The sequence below is a fragment of the Ochotona princeps genome, chromosome X (genome assembly GCF_030435755.1).
Source record: "Ochotona princeps isolate mOchPri1 chromosome X, mOchPri1.hap1, whole genome shotgun sequence".
Lineage (NCBI taxonomy): Eukaryota > Metazoa > Chordata > Mammalia > Lagomorpha > Ochotonidae > Ochotona > Ochotona princeps.
This window is the reverse complement of record NC_080865.1, coordinates 76,909,390-76,928,970: the sequence shown is the minus strand read 5'-3', so window position 1 is coordinate 76,928,970 and position 19,581 is coordinate 76,909,390. Positions and strand designations below refer to the sequence as shown.

The following is a 19,581-nucleotide window of genomic DNA, read 5'->3' as shown; positions in this document are numbered from 1 at the left end:
TAGGGCTGGAGGTGGAAAGCATATTCAAATGGCATTTATTTTATATTAAAATAATAAAAGAAAAAATAAAACCCTGTGTCATTATAACAGACTCATTCCCAAGGTTAATAGGCCATATGGGCACTCTACTTTGCATATTTCCAAGAAACCTTATATCTAGTTTCATTTCTCTTGGAGGCAGATCTATGGCACTTGAAAATGAAGAGGTTTATATAAAGGTACATGGCCTAGCTCCTACTCCCATTTCATATCACCCATAATTTGGTATACAATTCCTTCTATTCTTTTATCTAGTGGTATTAACAAACTTAAGAGTTAAAAAAAGAATTATTTTTAAATTATATACTAAAATACTGCATAGAAAATTATTATAGTTTAACCTTTCAGTTGTCAAGAAAAATCTGTCTTTTCTGAATAGATTTTACACATCAATCAATACACACTTGTTTAGAGATGTTTTCACTGATAGATTTCATCTAATTTGTCTGCAAGTCTTGATTATAATAAATGCGACTCTGTACATTTCTTAATGGATGTAAATATAACCTGGAGTTAGATCTATGAGCCCACATCCTTTCTAACTTGGACCCATATAAGGAAGGCAAGTTTATTAACCATGATGTTAATACAAGAAAAGTACTAGGCTTCTTCCAAAATAATTATTTTAATTTGAACTACTTATCATGGGTTCATCTTTTGTAAAGTAGTCTCTTCTAGATACTTGATGCTTTTTTTCCTTATAATTTATTTGCTATGTAAAACTGTGCTTTATTTTATATGATACCAAAACTGTGACATTCCATTTTCTAGAACTTTCCTCTTCAGCTTTAAAAGCTGGTGACTTCAACAATGAAAACAAGAAGAAGAGAAAAAAAGGAAGCAGAAAAGAAGAAAGGGGTGGGGAAAGGGAGGAGGAGGCAGAAAGAAGAAAGAAAGGAAGAAATACCTCTATCAGTATTACTACAAATATAGTTTTGTAAAATTTTGTCTTATGCTTTTGTCAAATCAATGGAGAAGAATGTTAGACTATTACAGTTTTGATGATAACTTGAAGATTTACTGTTTGTTGGTGAAACAGTGAATTTTTCATCAATAATTGCTTATAGCCATTGACTATATTCGCATTAAACCAGGGTCTTTTGCATTTTATTTGTTAAACTTTTTTCTGGGTAAAGTATTAGCTATTTTTCTGGTAAAGTAAATTTAAATATTTTTATATCAAAAAAAAAAAGATGGGGGAGAGAGAGGAAGAGGGCGAAGGGAAGGAAAGAAGAGATAAATATCATCATAAACTGGTACTTTTTAAAAAGTTGCTGACTGAATTCATAACTCATGACTTTCCTAGCAACTATTTATTAAGTTCTTACTTATGCAAGGCTCTAAGGATTAGGTTGCAATAAATACGAGTATTTCACCAATTAATTAAGAGGATTACAAAATAAACAAGTACAAAAATATGAAATCGATAATTATGCAGCTTTGCCATAGAGGGAGAGATTAGCAAAAACTTGAGTTTTCAGAAATATTATTGAGAAGGGTCAGGAATGAGCCTTGACTGTACCATAAACTAGTAAAATGGGAATGGGATTCTATCAGCACTAGAGCTAATGCTAATGTTTGTATATAGGGAAGAGGTTGGGGAAGCCTAGTCCATCAGGAAGCCCATAGAAATATGGGCTAAATAAAATACAGGAGAGACAACAGATTCAAGATAATTATCTTGTTTTCATCACATCATAAGGAGAAAACCACTTATCTCTTTGTGCTATTGACACTTAATGGGCAATTTGTCAAGAAATTTAAACTGTTGTATCTTGTCATATAATCACCATGACAATCTGATCATTTCTGTAATGCCAATTGTATTTTATAGACTAGGACAGGAGTTTAAGAGGGGTAAACACAAATTGCTCAGAGCTTCACAGTTTGTCACGATGAAGATAATAACGAAATAGTGAGAAAAGCGTTTATTGAGTACCTGCTATTAGCATGGCGTGTACTTTGTCACTTTTATTGAGTAATAGCTGTCACTGAGGTCGTCTGTCAATACACCCCCTCATTTTTTCTAGGCAGGGTCACAGGACCCAGCAGACATGTACCCACCTGCATGCAGGAGTAGCCCACATCGTGACTCTCCCAGCTTTTGGAGGGATTTGCTTTTGCACTGCTCGATGCCCAGTTGGTCAGGGAGAAGCCCAATGGGTCACTTGCCAGTGCTATAGATGTCATGCTCTATAGAAAGGAACATGCTTGAAGGAAGGGGTGAGTAGGAGACAAAAAACATTTCAGAATCCACTGCTTCATTCACTAAGCTTGCCAACTGCATATATGAGTAATTTTAGGGAAAGGAATATGGGTTCAGAATGAGCAGGTCAGTGTTGAATATCTTACTTAGCTTGGTCATTTACTAGTGGTGAGACTTTGAAAAACTCACTCAAACCCTTTTGATTTCTTTTTATTCATATGTTAAATGGCTCCAATAACAACAACTTCCTTGTTGTCAGGATTATAAGAAATAGAGTCCAGTCCAGTTCCGGATATTACTTGTTTAGTAAACACAAGCTACTGTCATAAATTAACATCTCCTTAAGTGCCAATAGCAATTCTTTCTCTCTTGTTGAAATTACTTCTGATAAGGAACCTGTTTACAATTTTTGAATTTAGTTTTTGGTTAATAATTTCATGTTTTTGAACTGTTCTTATAATTTCCCTTTGCAAGAGTGAAACTTGCCTATGCTGGCTTAAATACAGAATGATTATTTAAAATTTACTAGCATTTCCTGAAGAAAATAAGCACATCACTATCCTTGAATTATGTGAAAGAGAATGAGACATGTTTCCAGTGCAGCTGGAAGAAACTCTCATTTTTATAAAGAGACAAAAACAGAAACCCATCTATTTGTTATACCTCCCATTTTTCTCCTGGTTGTGACAGAAAATCTGCCATCTGAAGCAGTCATTGGCAAATAATCACTACTTCTTTCTTCATTTTTTTGCTTCATTGAGTCAGCAAATATTCACTGATAAAACTTTATGATTTAAGCACTACTCTAAATTAATCACAACATGCCTTTCTCTTCTATCCTTTCACTCTAGCCTGGTTTGCTATGTTATGAAATGATGCTTCTAGAAGTGTTTAACCTTCCTTAATTTTTAAAACAGTCTGATGCTCAGGATACAGAAGGGTTTAATTACAACCCTGGGTGTATTTACCAGCATTATCTTGTCTCATGTGGCCCCTTGGATATAATTAATCAATTTATTATTTGGCCAGTTTATTAAAAATTAAAATAACACATTGCATAAACGCAAACTTATACCCACAGTGCACATGAGATCCAGTTGGTTCACACTCCTTCAGATACTTCATCCTTTCAAACTATTGCACTTTAAATGTTCCATTTAATTTTTGCTTGTCCTGCTTATATGAGAAAGTTTCATTCCCAAATGAGATTTGGAACATATCCTAAATTCCTGAAACTGAACAGAATCAAACATCGGAACTTTCTCAGCAATATGAAAATTACGGGTAATATCTTAGGCCCATCTTAGGGAAGTACATGAAAATGGGCAGGAAGAAAATTTGAAGAATTAAGGGTGGTCATTCGGTGTAGCAGTTAAGATGCTGGTGTCCCATATGGGAATGCCAGGGTTCAGTGCTCAGCTCTGTCTCCTGACTCCAGTTTCTTGCTAAAGCAGATCCTAGGAAACAATGATGATGGCTGAAGCAACTGGGTTCTTGCTGCAAACATGGATGATCTGGATTGGGTTCCCAGCTCAATCCTTGGCCTAGCCCTGGCTATTGCTGACATCTGGGGAGTGAGCAAGTAGATGGAAGCACTTTTCCCCTATCTCTCACGTAGGAAAAAAAAAATCAAGAGTAGGGAATTTAAGAATAGAAAAAAAAGTGTATTTCAGGAAGTAAATTGCATATGCTTATTCGTGATTCAGTAAGGGACATGTTTTTTCCCACCAAAAATTCCAGAATATTGGCAAATTAAAGGAAAAAATAGCAATGAAACTTGGTTTTTGTTTCACCAATAAGGAAAACTACTTCCAAACTATTGGTTAGCCAGTTAGAATACAGATACTTTCTTGAATATGCAGATTACTTGATGGATATAAAGGCAGAAAGATAAAAAACAGTATGACTAATTATTAACTGTGAGTTTTAATAGCACACATTTTTTTTAGAAGACCACTCCCTTATGAATTGTAGACCAGAGTAATTCATTATTCTAAAAACTGCATGTTCAATATGCTATAGTTTTGAAAAGCAGTTGTGGTTCCCCAAAATAGCTGTATTACATGTAGATATGATTCCAACAGTTTTATTCCTAAATTATAATATTGCTTCCAATGTGCATATGCAGCAAAATGCAACATTATACTGCAGATAATTCATTAACAAGAGATTCAGCCAAAATTTTTACTTGATTAGTGGCTGCTATTTTACTACTTCTTTTGGTGATGTTCCAACATTCTACTTAAAGCTAAACATGTTCCAATGAGATTATATATTTACTAAACACTAATTATAACATTATATTTCAATGCCTTTTGTCTATATGGAAGATTGAAATTTAAGAGGCAAGCCTAAACAACTGACAACTGCTTAATGTAAGAATACAAAAATAAAAGATGACTGCCTTCCTTAGAGCAAACTAGATACTACTCAAATATGGCTCCTAAAAACAAATTCACAGTCTTTCAACAGATACATAAAACTCTGGAGGTAACAAGCATTAGGGAAAACTTCCGCTGAAAAGTTAACTACTGGCCTTACAAAATGTTACTATTATAAGCCATGACCAACTGATTGACACCAGTGAACCAAAATTGCTTTCAGAATTTAATAGGCATTCAAAATTTGATCTTCGTTCTTCAATGCTGTGAGGGGTAGTTACGGAGCAGATTTATAAGCTTTACTTTCAAATCTGTACTGTGATTTCATGATAAGGTACTCACTATATCATGATCAATACAGAGTATTTTCTCAAGGTGGTTACAATGTTGACAGACAAAATGTCTCCCACTTGCTCTTAACGTATGTTTGTCAAAAATGATTGATTAACCAGCAAAAAGACCCTGATGCAAGAGACTGAATGGAGCACAAAAACAAAAACAAAAATAAATGACTTAATAAGGTAGAAGAGATAATGTTGGGGATTAGATAATCAATTCATCTCAATTAATAAGCAGTGTCGAAAAATTGAGGGAAGTCAAGACTTTATTCATTCCTTACCTTCTTGCATACGCATGATATTTATTGCTCAGCATTCATTGTTCTGCTTTATTCTTTGTGTGTATTTTTCATTTTACTCATTAAAAAGGTGAACCACCTGAGCCATTAGAGACCTTGGCTAAAGTTTAGCCGTGTGATTCCAGCATGATTCCTGGCAGAGTGCTGATGATACAGTTCTCCATAATTATTTTGTCTAAGTTTACATTTGAGGATAAATTGTCCAGATACCTTAGTCTATTCATTTTTTATTATTGCCTTCAGAGTCACAAAGAAAGGAAAAAAAGGATGAAAACGAGGATATCAACATAAATTACTAGCTCTTGTTTTAGGCAGATATTTACAGTAAATTGAGCAAGAACTTTGAATAATTTAGAGCAACAAACAACATCCCTCCCCTGTTATAGGGGTGTTTTGATGTGCTAATTGCAATGTTTTGCTTTTAAAAACTAGGGTATAACATTTTTAGTTCTCATGCAAACTTGCTCCATTACCTATTCAAATGAAGAGTCAAAAATAATGATCTTGGATCTACATAATTTTCCCGAAAATTAAACTGAGAACTTTATGTTCTGTAGGGCATGATAATGAATACAGAGCTGTTGGATCGGTATTCTGCCAAATATTACTATCCAAATTGCCATTGACCTCCCCCTTAAAGGATTTACAGAGTCTTGCTGTCCTTTTCTATTTCTCTTATTCAGTGAATTTCCCTTCTCACTGTTATAGCTCTGCTACAAGAAACGTCAACCAGTGAATTGTGGGAGAAAAATAAAAGTGCTATTTTTAAATGGCAAAATTCAGTGTCCGATAGGAATGATACCAAAGAAAATTACATGAGAATAGGGTCCTAGATTATAACATAGAGGGCATAGAAACAAGTTACAAGCCTTATTGATTCCTTCTCTTTGTTTTATTGCCCCTTAGGGAACCTAATATATAAATCAATTCCATACACCTGTCGATATTGAGAAGCAGTGAATGTAACTCAGATTTTCCTAAAAGGCTATCTAAGTAGTAGATACAACTTTATGTTCCATAGGTAAACAGATATTTTTTGGAGTGTGTGACTTGGAAAAAACTTAGACCTTTCCAGAGACCAAGCACCCAGCATAGCATAACTGTTAGCCACCAGGTGTTTAGGGATGTTCGTAGTGGGTATAATATGTGGCAAGCACAATACCAAGTATCAAAACCATGAGACAAAGATGAGAGACCCCAGCCCTGTAGCTTACAGGAATTTCTCTTTGAACGGTTGCTGTGAGTATTGTGAGAAAAATCGTAATCACCATCTTCCACTTTGCTACTTTCTCCAGCTTGTTGCTTTCCACAATCTATCCCATCTTATTGCCTCCTGCTGAGCTTAACCCAGTCCCAGTGAGGTCAGGGGTCCAGCAGCTCTGCCTCATGCACTGCTAAGTACTCTCTGACCTATTCATGAAGCCTACCCTCCCAGCACACACCCCCCACACACTTTAAAATAGTCTCTTGCTACCTCCACGCTCTAGACTCAACTCTGACTTCAACAGTTACATGAAAAGCCACCTTTTATGTCAAATATAATGTAATCTTATCCTTTTTCAGTTATTTTTCCTCATTGGCCTCGCAGACTCTTTCCCTCCCTAAACTGCCTTTTCAATTGTGAGCTCTCAAATAATCAGGTTCATCCCCTCATACTCTTTGGCAATTTGTAGCTCTGCGCCTATTTGAGAAATCCAGGAAAGTCTCTGAAATATCAGGTTCATTTTGCATACTAGAGATACCCAGTCATTTTGTTTTTCATTTTTGAATTAGTGCTTACTTACTGTTAGCCAATAATGTAAAGATCTGTTTGTTAACTTAAAATTTGGCTTACTCTTGAAAGGCCTGAGGAGTGCCAGAATTCATTAAAATGCACATTAAATGAAGAGAAACACTAAGGAGCAACGAAGGTTAAGGAATGTGGAATACATCTAAATGTTAGCACATCAAGTATCAAAGTCAATTGTGAAATCAGTTTAAATAATTAGAGTCCAATAAAGACCAATTCATCTGTGTTTTTATATGCTGGAGAAAATGATATATTTCGAGAAAGTGAATTCTCAGAGATAAATTTATCTGCACTTTAAAGGATGCTTTCTTTGCTAAAGTTATAAAACTGACATTTACTGGAAATGAGTCCTTCACTTACTCTTTCACCCAACACTTACTAAACACATTTGTTGAGCACCTCCATATTATTGGTAAACATTGCTTCAAAGATTAAAAGGCAACCTTTGAGCCTTTCGGTGCATCATTTTAGTAGCATTATGAATAATATATATCAAATGCACAAATATAAAGAAATAACTGTTTCAGTTCATGGAGAGGCAAATTATAGGAAAACAGTAAAAGGAATTCATTTATAGACTAAAAACAATACAGAAATATTTCAGACGTATATTAAGTATTCTCTTAATGTCCTCTTGCAGTTGAAATTTTCTGGTCAAACGTTCTTTGCTAAAGATACACAAAAATTCATTACCCATGGACATGGAACTAAACAACAGAACGTATCACTGTCTAATGTTTTTCCTGGCCTTATTGAGGATTAAATAGCAGCTTTTTAAAGAAAGATTTATTTACGTATGCATGTATGTATGTATGTATTTATATGTGAAAGGTAGATTTATAGAGAGAAGGAGATACAGAGAGATACTGAGCTGATCTGAAGCCAGGAGCCAGGAGCTTCTTCTGGGTCTCCCACATGAATGCAAGGTCCCAAGGCTTTGGGCCGTCTTCTACTGGTTTCCTAGGCCACAATTAGGGAGCTGGATGGGAAGTGGAGCATCCGGGGTATGAACCTGTGCCCACAAGGCAAGAAGTTAGCCATTAGGCTATTGTGCCAGGTCCATAAACAGCATCTTTTAGGAGAGGAGTCATAGGAGCTTGACATTTATTTAGTGGATTTTTTAGTGCCAAAAACTTTAAATGGGTCATTTCATGTATGGATTGGTTCAATTTGACTTGGAGGGCTGAAGTGAATGACAGTGACAGTAAGTATAATAATAACAATAAAGCAACTGGAAAAACAACAATCATTAACCTCTATTTAGCATTTAGTATATGTTAGATACTTAATATTACCAGATGTAGAGGATTAGGAGTTACTCAGGCAACTCTTTAGTACCTGGGGTCTTGTGCAGCACAGTTAAGGACTCACGAGTTAATAGTGGATAATAATAATTTTTCATTAGATGCTGTGAAAATTAAAGGAAATAGTTTGTATGGTTCATCAAAGTGCTGGGCACTGGGCAAATGCTCACTCTTAGTTTATATTAGAATTATACGTAGCATCTCTCCCAGCTGCGTTTCTACTCCTGAGTAATATTTTGACCAAGTATTTGTAGATAATTGCTTTGTGTTTAAATAAAACTGGAGACAAATCTTCCCTATGTATCTGCAAGATAAGTTCTCCCTGTTGTGAAAAGCAGAAATTCTCCCTTCACTCTTCCTCTGACTCCTTACCACAGAATTATGTATGATGAAGTGGTAGCTACTGCTTATTTTGGGAGAAATCTGGATAAATAAATTAGGATTCCAGGCCTTCCTCTCATCATTTATTACATTGTGTTAAAATCTCCCTTTATTAGATTGTTGAACAAATATTGAAAAATGCATGCCTTGTATATACGAACTAAGTTCTCAGCAAATCTTAATCCAGTTCCAATATTTCAATGAAACAAGTCCGGAACAACTAGGCAAAATGCTGTGGTGGCCAGAGAGGTGGGAGTGATATGGGAAATGGTGAAGCAATTGGAGAAAGCTAATTCCAATAAAGATTGGGATTTTGTTCATTTTACACTAGATACTTCATCTTTTGTTATTTTATAATTCTGGTTCTTCTTGTAATTTTCCATCTCTTCATTTCACTGCCGTCTCCAGAGAACCAGTAGAAACATCTTCCACGAAATCTATGTGCTCATTTTACCTCTCAGCATGTGTGCCCAGGCTGTGGCTCATCGGCAAAGACAGTCAGACACTGAAGCATTTATAGAGATCATTTTCTTAAAATCTGCTATCCTCAATTCTTAGCTTCCGTTTTTAATCTGCTGTGTGCTTTGTAACAATGGGAAGGTGGGCTGATGGCCTTGCTCTTCCTGCCTGTCTGACACTGATTCCACATTTCATCAGTGAATTTGTAAACTATGGTTTATGTAAAAGCTACCACAAAGCTTTTATCTCAAAACAGATGGCATTCACTGTCAGAGCAACCTGACTCTTCAAAGATAGTTTTTCTTGGCTTCTTCCATCATTTTATTCTTTCTTTCTTTTTTAAAATCTCAACAGAATAGTTCTTTCTTGAAATTCCGAAGTGTGGCACTGAATAACAGCCCCCACTGTTCATTCTGCGTGTTAACCTTTTTCTCTTTCAAGTTTAAAATCCATTTAAATATGCAGATAAATCCCCATTACATGGAGCCTTCCCAACCCAGCAGGGGTGATTTTTCTCCTGCTTTCAGATTAGAGGACAACACACTAATGCTGTTGCTTGGTTATATTTCTGTCTTTCCCACCTACCTGTTTGTCCCCAAAAAATCTGACTAGGTCACGAACAATATTTTCTACCAAGCCAAGGCTGCCACCAACCTCCACACTGGCCTTCCACTAGGCTCTGGAAAAATTACCCATCGGCATCTTCCACCCTAGAATGGTGGTCTATAAATTATACTTTCTATGGTCCATGAGCAAACATTGATGTCTCCCTTTTTTATTCAGTTGGAAGAAAATAAAAACATGAAAAATACATCATGATATGCAAAACAGTAAGAAATGCAAATGTCAGTATTCTTAAGTTTTATTAGAACCCAGCTTCATTCATTCATTGGTATATTGTCTGTGACTGGCTGCAAGTTACCACGGCAGAGCTGAGTCTGTATTCAAAACACCCCAAATATTTATTGTCTGACTCTTTTCAAAATAACCTTTTCTGATCCCTGCTCTAAAACCTTGCTACTCCAAGTGTAATCTGTGCATACTTGGGAGCTTCTTCGAAACACCCAGAACCACTGACTTACAATCTGCAGTTGAACAAGCTCCCCAGAAGAATGAGAAAGGTGTGAGAAATGCTGGTCTGAGACACATCACACTATTTTAACATTGTTTGCCAATATTTTAACAGTTGGAAAAATAGATTTCATGGCCAGCATGATAAAATGCATGCCTATAGCAGATCTATGTAATTTAAGATAAATTAAGGTCACTGCAAAATAACAAAGCACAATGCACTGGGATAAAGTACAATATGAAACTTAAAAAAGTAAGGCACATCAGGTAAAGCAGGAGAAATAGGTACTGAGGATTCTCTCACTTAGCAATGTATTCATTTAGAAACATATTTCAACTTTATTAATATGTATACAACATAATTTACACATATTCAATAATTTGTTACTTATGTAGAGATGAAAAGCTTACAGAAAGTTCATGGAAGCAGCATATTACAGAAAAACTATGCATGGTTTTCAACATTTTTTTGCACCAAACCAAACTTATTTTTGAATTCCAATTTTGTTCAAGCTTTTTGAAGCATAATCATATAGTCTATATTTTTAGTGTTAAATGTAACCCCACAGCAGCACTCTTTAATATTTTACAGGTTACTGTATAACTCGTTTATCACGTATTTGAATTTACTTGCTTAACAACCTTTGTAGTGATATGATTTGGTCATGTGATATCTTGAGAGTGAATACAAAGTTATTTGGTGCATGAAAATATCAAGAGACTCATTCAAACTCTCTGCTGGAGTACTCAGTAATTTCAATGTGTATTCGGCAGTTGCAAGTGTCAGCAGCTTGTAGAACTAACAATTCATGTAAAGTCATAGCAATACATTTACCGTGGTTGAAGTTACCAGCTGAGAGTTCACATTTGCAATCCTACACTGAGATTATAGTCACTACTGTAAAGTAGAAAAATATCCTTTACAATTGAAGAACCATAGACAGAGTACCCCCCAAATTTATACAAATGACTTGTTATTACTGATTTGTGGAATTCAGTTCTTCAGTCAACGAATATTTAGAGAATCACTGACACATAGTAGGGTCTGCGCTAGGTACTGAGAATACTGAGCAAACAAGAATATTGTCCCTTGTCTCCCAGAGTTCACATCTAATTGAGCAGAGAGTAATACTGATAGAATCATAAAATAAATGTTTAATAAATGAATGAAGCAGTGTTATGACAGAAGGATGCCCAGTGTTATCTTTTACAGTACTTAACAGGATGCTGTCCTATTCTATGGCATCAGGTGGACAGGAAGCCTGTCCTGCTCTCAGAAGAAATGACATTTAGCTTGTGCTTAGGTTTAAGCAGAGTTAAGTGGTGCTGTGAGCGTCGGGAGAGATGGGTAATATGTAAATGTGGCCAGCTCAACAAATCCACAATATCTATCAAATCCCTGTGATCAGAGAGAACATAAGTTTGAGAAACTGAAAGTAGGCCAGTTGACTGAAACATTCATTATGGGGGTTCTGGGAAAGAGTGGAATATGCCAACTAAGAGGTAGACAGAGGCTAGACCAGGAGGAATCTTAGAAACCATGAGGAAGTTACTGGTATTTATCTTAAATTCTATGAGAATTATAAAAATGAATTTGGGAGTATGAATCTATCACTCAGACAAGAGTACATAGTCCAAATGATATGATTGCAAAAATGGAGAAAAGAGATTCAGAAGCCAAAACTGAAAGGAGTTTGTGATAAATTTGTTTAGGCAGTACAAGGTATAGGAAGAAGTTCAAGGATGGCATAGCTGCTTGCTTAGTCCAACAATCTGAATGATGTTTTTATTCTTATGATGCAAAGAATCTTATTGTGTCTGCTTACTAATCAAAGTCCTATGAAGTCAATGAGAATATTCAATGGAATGGCAGTTAGCTATGTATTTATTTAAATTGATGTCTTCTTTTAACGGATATGCTACAAATGTATGATTTGGTTTTCATATTTTACCAAGGCTCTTAGCACTGGTTTCAGTCTTTTGCTGTCTTTACTGATTTGCTTTGAGAGAACTCAATGCCCAACTGTACCTAGATTTTATTATAAATTGTAAATAGACAATGTCTTACTTTTCTAGGCCATATGTCTAGTTTTGGTGGGGAAAGAATAATTTCTCAATCAGAGTAAAATTTCATGGAAACATGATAGACTATGAAAATTTTAACATCACACAGCACATAAAAGCTTCTAAGCCATTAAAAGAAACATCTGAAATATATGTGCTATTTTTAAATTAGAGTAATATACACTAAAGTTAAGACTAATAACAAGTTAAAATAGCTAAATGAAAACATTTTGTCATAACCACTTTGATCATAATCTCTTACATGTCATACATTAATTTACTTACTGCAATTCTATCCACATTTATGTTTAAGGAGGTAAATGTTGAGAATATATAATTTGAAAGAATATTTTTGAATGTGGTTGTTCAAAAAGAGAAAATTTACAAATGTAACCATTTTATTATTATTATCTGGTCTGAATGGATGCATAACCCCATTTTGAAACTGGCTAATTTTTCATTTCAAAGTGATTTTTTAAAATTATTTATTATTTAACTTATTTTGTGTAAGCTGAAATATCTTGCAGTATAAACATTGTAACTTATGGTAGCCTTTTGAATTTGGACATAGGACACTTAAAATAATACACGTGACCCAAAGTCTTACCAGTTATCAACTGGATCATATACAAAACTAATGTAATGACCTTTCTTAATGTATTTATTTAATCTCATATTTTTTGGTTCCACTGATTATTATAATGCATTGTTTCTATTTTGGCTTATTTATTTAAAATATATACAGAATATGTAATTGTATTCACACACTTTCCTGTGTTTTGAATATTCATTTACTAAGAAGCATGCCTGATTAAGCAACTTTATTATTCAGGTATTATTATTTTATCATTATAAGTTCAGTAGTTATTACATTGATTATTTAGTATATACATATGTTTCATGTACAAATTTAGTTCCTATAAGCAGTTAAAAATGTGATCACGCATAAAATACACTATATTCCATTTCTTAACACATTTAATTCTGTACTCTTTTCAATCTATTTTAATCAAATAAAAAGCTATCGAGCAATAAAGAATGTGCATTTCATAAAATATGAGAACCCATCATTTTTTAATAAAACAGATGAGAACAATAAACTGTCAAGTGAAATCCTGGAATTATCCATCAATACAGGCAAAATTTGATATTTGTTATGACCCCTATATCTTTTCAAAGTAACTTGGAGCAAAGAACTCTGTAATATTCATAGATCCAGTATTGACTATATTATATTGAAGAACATATAATTTTTATACAATCTGTTACCTGAACATGTATTTATTTGGAAGACTGCAAAGCCACGTAACTACAAGGTTAAAGATTCTTGAATTGTTGATTTAAGTGTCAAGAGAACGACAATTATAAATCCTGTCACAATAGTGTGAAGCAAATGTATGCAAAGAGTTCTCCATTTCATTAATCTTCTCCATGAAGATTTTTAAATAGTGACTTAGTTTCACCGAAAACAAGACAGTATTCATCTTTAATACTTACTGATGCTACAAACCTTGTCCAGCTCAGGAGTACAGCTGTCCGATTGATCATTTCTCATAGGAGGCACTAAATTCATTACCTAAATTGTTACCTTGATGTTCATATAAATACATTTATATTGAATAACATAGGTAGCATAAGCAAAGCTTTAGGGAAGGTAATGCTAAGCTTGAAAGTTAGTAGAAATAAATCAGGTGAACTGATTTGTATTTTTAAGATCTATTGAATCTTGGATAGCATAGCTAGCTACCAATCCCCAAAGATCCATACTTCAAAAACCCAAAGAATATCACCTTTCAGACATTTACATTATAAAGACAAATCCTGATATTCTTCATACAGTAAAAATGATTAGTTCAACATTAACAGCATGTTTTGGCAAAGATAACCATTTTCTAATCTTTAACATTTGAGTGTTTTCTACATACATTTTTCACATCATTGACACGCCCTGAAAAGGCCAGCCTTATGCAGAAGTGAAGCAGGCAATGACCTCCATGAAGAGGGCGGCACGTTTTCCCTTTCAGCCCGTCAAGAAATTCAATGATTGAAGTGGTGCTTTTTCTCTGTGAAAATATGCCTCTGGATAGCATAGGATTGGTTAGGTATTCGTCTTCAGATGAATTTACATATTAGATCTTCCCCAAGTAACAGCTGTATGAGAGCAAAGTGTTAAGTTTGATGCACAAAGAAACCTACTAGGGAAGCAAGAGGACTTTTATGGTTTTAGTCGCGAGGGGTAGAGAGTACAAGGACAGAGTGGTGCCATTGGCTGACTTCACATTCTAGTAGTAAGGCTGACCTTGATTTTTACAACCGGGTGGGGCTCATGATGCCATCGCTGCCTGGGACTCAGCTCAGTGTGGACATTGCTCAAAGCCTGAGTGGGGCGGACCTGCTTTCACCGAGGTGGCGAAGACAGTTGACGGCAACACTGGAGCTTCAGCTCTCAAGGGCTGCATTGAGACTCTTCACATTTTATGTATTTTATTTCCTTGAATTTTCCCCATATGTCCCCCTTTTCAATTGTTTTCCTTATGGAAAGCTCTTTCCAGCCTCGAGAACTCTTTCAATACAGATTAAACAAAGGAAGTGTTACCTTTGCCCTCGTCATAATTGCTGAGACTAAATAATAGAGAAGGACAATTCCATGTCGGCCGTTCTGACTACACGCAGATTTTAATGTAGTGATTTTGGTGTTGCTCTCTCAATGGAAAAATCATTGCTTTCTTTAAAAGCAATAACATATGAACAACAAAACGTCAAACAATATGTTTAATAATAACAGTGCCATAATTTGACTAAAATTGAATTGTACTATCAGTTCCTTCTTCTGCATTATCATCTCAGAGACATTTTGTGGTGTTAAATATTCGTACATGATTATGAGAGTGAACAACAATCTGAGGATTTCCAGCACAATTTTGAGTATAAGTAGTTGATCCAATTTCCACCCATCTTTCCTAACTTGTTATGTGTTTATCCAATCAAATAACCATGTTCTGAAAATCTATAGAAGTTGTAAAGATGTCCCTTTCTCTGGCTGCGTGGATTTTAGCCTTTACATTTTATAACCCCCTTTGAGAAACCAAATTCTATGTGTTCTAGTTTAACCTCATGAGGTTTTTAGGTTCATCCATCAAAAATATGTTAAAGAAGTTTATTTCCTAAAATTTATCATATCTGCATTTTCTACACGCTAGTCATGGATATAAGACTGTTACTCAGATAGAAAACTAAACATTGATTTTTCTTCTCCATTAGTCAAATTGTCCCAATTTATGCCATCTTATTTTACATTTGTTTGTTGTAAAGGTGGGGTGAAGATTAACTTTTTGTTTTTGTGTGTGTTAACTTTGTAGGTGTTTGAATCACACATTACTTGGTAATACAAATGATCTGAGTTCTTTTCCCCTATTCTGGCTGCATTAAAATGTGGTTGTTAATTATAGAACATTCTTTTTCAGATATGGTAAGCCATACATAGTTTGTTTATTAGTTCAGAGGTAGGTCTATGCTAGCAAGATAACAGGAATTACTTTAATATAATAGTTGAGTGTTAAGAACAAGTCATGCTTATGGATATACTTACAATTACTTCTGAAGGACGGCACCAGTTGGCCTACGATGCTTGCGGGTATTAGCTGATAACCCTAAAAGCAAACATTGAAAAACATACTAAGAATTGTATACTTAAGGTGCTATTTAAATGATCTCAAATATCTACTTATAAAGAACTGAAAAAGTAATGATGCTGTAGTCCATGAACTGCAGAAGAAAGTCTAATTGCATAACATGAATTTTAAACAGCAAAATATTAGCAAAGTATCAGTGTTCATCCATCTGCCAAAGAGAAAAGTAAAATCAGTTAAGTAGGCATGGGTGCTGCAGCACAGAAAGCTAAGCTTCTGCTTGAGGTACTCTTACCCCATGTCATGGTGTTTGGCTCCAGTCACCTCAGTACTTCCTATCCAGTTTTCTGTTAAGATTGAAAGGAATATCAACAGCTACTTTTTTTAATAATAAATAAATTTTGTGTAGCAATGGTAATACATTTCAAGTACCAAAATTTTCCCAAAACATGAAACACGACCAAACAGTTTTAAATACAGGGATTTTCTTAAACTGCAAAGCTAACTCTTTCATCCAGACAAGAAATAAAACAGAATGATGTGAGCCCCATTAGAGTGATGAGAAATATATAGGGCATGTTAATTACTATATTGTTTAAGGATATGAAAATATTTTATTGGCTCATAAGCTTATTTACATAAGTTAACATTTGAAGCTCAATATAAAATGTATGTAATACGCTGTAAGGCTGGAGCCTGCAGGTTGGCGCAACAGACTAATCCTCCATCCTGAGAGGCCAACAACCCATATGGGTGTAAGTTCAAGTCTCAGCTGCTCCTACTCTGTTCCAGCTCCCTGCTTCTGGCCTGGGAAAGCAGCAGAGGATGACTCAAGTCCTTGAACCCCTGTACCCATGTGGGAGACCTGGGAGGAGCTCCTGGCTCCCGGCTTCAGATTAGCTTCATTCTGGGCATTGCGACCATCTGGAGAGTGAACCAGTGGACGGAAGACCTTCTCTATCTCTACTTCTCTCTCTGTAAAACCTGCCCCTCAAATGAAAAGAAATAAATATTTAAAGAAATAAATTGTAAGCTACAATTTTAAATCATGTACTGTGACTACATTATTCAAAATACAATGTAGTATTTAAAAAATTACTATTACAGTATTCCTTAGGACAACGAAGAATAGCTTTGACTACAAGTTAGTGAAAAAGCCATTTGGGTAAGAATGTAGCTAGTTTAGTTCTAATTTGAAATACATTTGTATTTACAAACTTGAACCAGCATTTTCTTTTCTGTCTCACTGCTCCAAGTAGTCCAAAGACTCATGGAAAAGACTATATGGGAGCACGTGGTCACACTAACTTTCTAATTTAATCCAATAGCAGGGAGTGTATAATATAAAAATCATTTTCTGGGGTGGGAAGAAACATATAAAACTGGTTCTATGTAACAGGTTTCAAGAAGTACAAAATTAATAGCAATCTTGCAGCAATGCTGAGATTGCACACTTGATGAAGAAGTTGGTGGCCATTATTAGTCTCTGCAATAAGAATCATGCATTATGCTGCAGTAAAGTTTGAGATCATATCACTCCACAGTCGTTATCCATTGTACTCAGCGCAGCTCTCCTTTGATTTTGCCTAATGGCTGAACTGCCCTAAGAAGTGGTGGCCAAACAATTGTTGTGAACAGAATTACCTCCCCCTAGTGGTCAGCTATGATAATTGCAGCCAGAACAACGTGAGCAATGATTTTACTTATGTGTTTACTCATGGTCTCCAAGGAGTTCCAACTGAAAATGTTTTTTATTATATCGTTAATATTTCAGTATAAATTTCTAAAATCTTAATTCTTAAAAATATTTGGGATATGATAAGTGTAAGTAAATCTCTTATCAAATTCTTTCCACCTGAAAACATTCTACAAATTAATATTTTGTTCCTATCATGTACCTTCCCTTTGTTATTCTCAGCTGTATTTATACCTAAATTATGTATGTATATATGGTTTCTATCAATGTTTTATTATTCCAAATTTCTCAATGCTACTGAACTATTATTTCAAAAATTCCCACTATGACTCTGATGTATTTCCTTTGTGGGCGCAATGTGAACAGAAAATAAAGATGCCCCTGACAGCACCATGATCTACCTGAATCTAAACACTATGCAACTCCTTCATATAAAACAATTGCCTAGAATGTTCTTCAATTTCCAGTGCAATCCTATTGCCTTGGATACTAATAACTGGGTTAGAAAGCGACATCAAGGATGATCTTGTAATCATTCTGAACAATTTTTCCATACTTTTCCTACAAAGGTTTTTGCTATTTTGCTTTTAATCTATCTTTTTTTAAAGATTTATTTATTTTATTGGAAAGGCAGATGTACAGAGAGGAGAGACAGAGAGGAAGATCTTCCATCCAATGTTTCACTCCCCGAGTGGCTGCAATGGCCAGTGCTGCGCCGATCCGAAGCCAGGAGCCTGGAACTTCTTTCCAGGTCTCTCACGTGGGTGCAGGGTCCCAAAGCTTTGGGCCGTCCTCAACTGCTTTCCCAGGCCACAAGCAGGGAGCTGGATGGGAAGTGGAGCTGCCGGGATTAGAACCGGCGCCCATATGGGATCCCGGGGCTTTCAAGGCAAGGACCTTAACTATTACGCTATAGTGCTGGACCCGCTTTTAATCTATCTTAGGGAAGATATAATAAAGCAGTAGTTACAATTCAAAATTCTGCTTTAAAAGTCTTAAGAACCTAATAAAGATTTAATGATTACATTTGGTACTTTATTTCTTCTTTGTTGAAATAACTAGAGAAAAGCAGGCATTTAAAGTGGAATGTCTATCAAAGAAATGGCTGTGTAATTGTGGCTAAGTCTTCATAAAAGTGTTCATATCCAATCCTGAACAGGAAGCATCAATGCAAGAATTACCAAACAGTGGACAGCGCTTCTTTGGAAATCATCTGGTGAGGATTAAACAGAATCCTTGATGGACCAAATGTTACCCTTGACTGCCTTTTTTTTAAAGAAATTGACGTCAATAAAGTATAATTTACATGTAATAAAATGTACACATTTAAAATGTTCAGTTTGGGTCAGTAATTGCCACCCCAGAAAATATTTCGTCTGTCTGTTCCTTAGTAGTTCCAAAAGCCAGGCAAGCTATTTTTGACTTCCATCACAATAGATTTTTTTTTCTGCCTGTCCTGGAAATTCATAAAAGTAAAACCACACAGTAGGTTTTTAGCCATTTCATCTCTTCCACCATTTGTTCAAAGCAATGCTTTACACTTTCACTGAGCTTTATTTGTGTATTATTTAAAACATTTGTGCTCAATCCACAATAGTGCAGACATTGAAACAACCCAGGTAACCATTCAAAAGAATAATAGATAAAGAAACTGTTGTACATCTACTCTATGGAATATTACTCGCTCATCAAAAAGAATAAAACTCTACCAATTGCAACAAAGAGTCACAACTGGAGACCATTATTCTCAGTGAAATAAGCTGGTCCCAAAAGAACAAATACCATATGCTCTTTCTAATATAAAGCACTCTTCATGCAAAATATAAAACAAATAGATATATAGGTAAACCAGTATAAAAATATATTCTCATGGATGAGCTATAGAATGGAGACTAGTATAGCTGGAAGTTAAGATATGTCACTGT

At 35.2% G+C, this 19,581-nt stretch overlaps 1 protein-coding gene and 1 non-coding gene across 2 annotated transcripts in view; both read right to left on the bottom strand.

Annotated features, from left to right (window-relative positions):
* The window catches only part of HTR2C (5-hydroxytryptamine receptor 2C), a 214,302-nt gene that overhangs the window by 172,107 nt on the left and 22,614 nt on the right, over positions 1 to 19,581 (bottom strand). The window contains exon 2 of the mRNA XM_004590205.2: positions 15,921 to 15,981. The gene's annotated coding sequence lies outside the window, so the exon portion shown is untranslated. The remainder of the gene's footprint in view (positions 1 to 15,920; positions 15,982 to 19,581) is intronic.
* LOC118760548 (small nucleolar RNA SNORA35) lies at positions 2,092 to 2,219 on the bottom strand. The gene has a single exon (XR_004996851.1). It is a non-coding gene; the product is annotated as a small nucleolar RNA SNORA35 (small nucleolar RNA).